Raw genomic sequence first — 3,933 nt, forward strand, 5'->3', positions numbered from 1 at the left:
ACACATCGCCTCTGTCCTACTCCTCCCTTCCACACCCGCTGTTGACAGGAGTACTGTAGGAGTACGTGTGCAGTGCATGGATTAAAGTTCTCAGTCGCCATGACTACTGTACTGTTGGAGTTTGAGCTACTTGGATACACAGTAGGCCTATGTGTATCTCTAAAATGCATAGTATGTTCATCCCTTTGGGCATTGGGGACATTTAGTATTCAGATGAGCAACCAACCTATCGTCGTTGTCGGGTAGAAACCTTGTATCTCCAAGTTTCAAATTTGTATGTTTTTTTTTCCCGCAAAGCAAAGCCCTGCTTCATCATACAAGTTTGTCGCACAAAAGTAGTGAAAACAGCAGATCTACAAGCACACGTGCTTGTAGAAAGAGATTTTTAAAATGATAAACGCAACACGAACGGTTTTGGACATACAAGGTTTTCACCCGACAACGACGCTATGCATCTCATTTTGTCAGATGAGCAACCAAGCTATGCATCTCATTTTGTCAGGTCGTGTCCAATATGAAAGCCCAGTCCCTCCCACTCTGTTACTGATGTACCCTCCTCCTCCTCCTCCTCCCGTCTCTCTCTCTCTCTTTCTTTGTGGCTGCACTTTGCCATCTGCCAGCTGCTGGGGTGAATGTGAATCAGATTAAAACACATATACCCAGATGGGCCTTGCTGTCAGCTGTATGGATGAGAGGGACTCCCTCACTCCCCTGGCTGTCTGCATACAGTATCTACTTCTGTCGATTTCTTCGTGAGCGTACATAACCAACTTGATGCTGTGTGTGCATTTTTATGTGTGTGTCTGTGTGTGTGTGTGTGTGTGTGTGTGTGTGTGTGTGTGTGTGTGTGTGTGTGTGTGTGTGTGTGTGTGTGTGTGTGTGTGTGTGTGTGTGTGTGTGTGTGTGTGTTATGTTGGGGTCTCTAGCTCGCTACAGTACAGCCTGTCAGCTCACTAAATCAGGGGAACACGGCATTAACCCACTTTAAGGAACAGCAAAACCTGCTGAAGTGCATGTTACTATCGCTAACAAGTTGGATGAAGGATACCCGGCCATATCTGAGTCGTTAGTTAGGCTGCCTGGGGAGCCAGAACCCCTGGTTGTCCCAGGTACAATACCAGGCCAGGCCAGCAATAACTTTTAACCCCTAATTGCTCCCTGAGCGCCGTAGAATCCAATGGCTGCTCACTGCTCCTAGTTGTTATAGAATGGTTAAATGCAGAGGATATAGTATACTGTACTGTATAATAATGTGACAAAAACACCCAAAAGGAGTGGGGATTATTCCATCCATCCATCCATCCATCCATCTTCAACCGCTTATCCGGAATCGGGTCGCGGGGGTAACAGTTCCAACTGAGACTTACAGATTTCCTTATCCTGAGCAACTTCCTCCACTCCCTCTGGGAGTATAACGAGGCGTTCCCAGGCCAGTTTGGAGATATAATCATTCCATCTGGTCTTAGGTCTGCCACGGGGTCTCCTCCCAGTGGGACGTGCATCGAGGACCCACCCTCCTAGGAAGGCACTCGGGGGCATCCGTACTAGATGCCCGAACCACCTAAGCTGACTCCTTTCCAAGTGAAGAAGCAGTGGGGATTATTCTATCTATCTATTCTATTATCTACAAATGGCAACCTATTGTAGAGGCAATGGGAAGAAGCGGCAGCTTATTGGTTCATCCATTCCACCCCTTGCGTGCGCCTGGCCACTGAGTCGGGCTGCTGATTGAAGGAGAAACATATAGGATTGTAAACACTGCTTTGTGGTTGTGCTCCTCTGTCAGATTTAGGATTCACAGTTGAATTCAGGGTTTCCTGCAGCACTTTACAGGCCAGGCGCCCCGCCCGGCCAGAAAACCCCCCCGCCCCCCCAAGGGTATTAAAAAAGAAAAAAAAAAAAAAACAATTTTTTTTTTTTTTTTTTAAATATTTTTTTTTTCAAAAAAACTTTTTGGACCTCCAACAATGTACTAGGCATGATCGCGATCGCGAAATTGCATGTTTAACCCCCATACCAACCCTATCTTTCAAACATGGCAGCCATGTGAAGTTACTTGTGCCTCACTGGCAGGAGAGCAGAGCAGCGCATGCAGCTGCTTAATTGACGGTCGTTAACTTCTTTTGAAGTTCTCTGCGAGGCGAGCCTAGCCTAGGTCAACTTGACAGTGACACAGCTGCACAGCGAGTCGTAGATTGCGTCGAGAGAGAGAGAGAGAGAGAGAGAGAGAGAGAGAGAGAGAGAGAGAGAGAGCTCTTCTCATTTACTCACAACGACACAAGTAAAGTACAAATACCTGAAAATCTCCTTTGTACAGTATAAGTACAGTAGGCTACTTAAGTAAATCTACTTAGTTACTTTACACCAATGTTGTTGTTTTTTTACTGTGCTGTAGACTTCTATTTATATGGCACGAGTGCTGGTTGATTAACCTGGGGGAAAAAAACAAGTTACACTGTCCTGTGAAAAACGTAGTTATTCAATGTTGAATAAATGTGGATGATAGCATGTAGTTGTGTTTTCCGTCATCATGGGCACATTCATGTGTTTTTATAGGGCAAAAATAAGAATTAATATTAAAAATTAAATGAATTAATTACTCGAATTCATTAATTAATTATCAAAAAATTTCGGCGCACGCGCTTTGCGCGTGCGCCATGAGATCCCCCCCTGGTCAAGACTTTTTCCTGCAGGAAACCCTGAACTGTTACAATTTAACTTCACAAAGATAGATGAATTCATCAAATGTGACTAAAATGTAACTTTAATTGAACTGTTTCCTCTCCTGCGCTCAAGGCTCTTTGGTAGAGGTGTGCATAGTCGAGTTATAGCACCATCTTGTGGGGACAGTTTTGACTGCTTTGCTAAGAATGGAACCTAATCTGTTCCTTCATTTTGATGCTTGTTGTACGTTGAACTAATACAGCAAATTTGGCCCGTCGATTTGATAATAATAATAATTTTGTATAACTGTACAAGCTATCGTTGATCTTGGTAAAATGTTGCCTTAATGTAATGGTCACAATTATGTTAATAATGTTGCTAAACGTTTTTGTGAACCACAAATTACAGTACAAAAAGGAGCAATAAAAAAACGTCTATTTCCATTACAGAACTGATTGTCATTATCCGCCTTGCGTGACCATCTTGAATTATTAGAAAAACTCCATTACGACTAGAGATGGACCGATTGCAAAATTCTTGGCCGATACCGATCCACCGGTTTAATGAAAGTCTGACCTGCCAAAACCGATTTTTCCGATACCGATTTCTTTAGCTAAGAACTAGGATATAGGGTTGCTCCAATACCCTTTTGTTTCAGGCCAAGTAGGCCTACAAGACATACTTCAATTTGAGTACCAATAAGCTAGAAGAACACTAATGCCAAATCAATCACAATAGTACAATATCCAAAATCACAGACAATATCCAGTCTAATATGACCGTCTGGACTAGGCAGGAGGAAAGCAGGTGACGCATGCTTTTTCCCCCCCTTCTTTTTGGAGACGACATTGACACAGAATTAAGGAATATATCCTTACATTGCAAAGGTAATCGGCACCATCTGTATTCTGTAGGCTGCCTCTAAGCAGACTGGCTGCTACTTGCTAGTGTTTACGTCACAGGACCGAGCATCATGCTGTGCAGTTCAAGAGATACAATTGGCCGATTTTGGCATATTTATGTCAGTGACCTGCCGATCACCGATTTGGCCGGTTTGATATGATACCTGCCGATTTCTGATATTGGCCGATACCGATGTCCATCTCTAATTACGACCTCCATTTCACCTCTAACATCTGCAAGTGATTTCACAATCTTCTGTTTGCATTTATTCCCTCGTCTCCGGCAGACAGAAGATATCATGAGCGGCGTTCCCTCGGGGACACAGCGAGCATGTTCTGAGAGTCAGAGGGAGGTCACACGGCAGCC

This window comes from Nannobrachium achirus, assembly GCF_963921795.1.
Source record: "Nannobrachium achirus genome assembly, chromosome: 15".
Lineage (NCBI taxonomy): Eukaryota > Metazoa > Chordata > Actinopteri > Myctophiformes > Myctophidae > Nannobrachium > Nannobrachium achirus.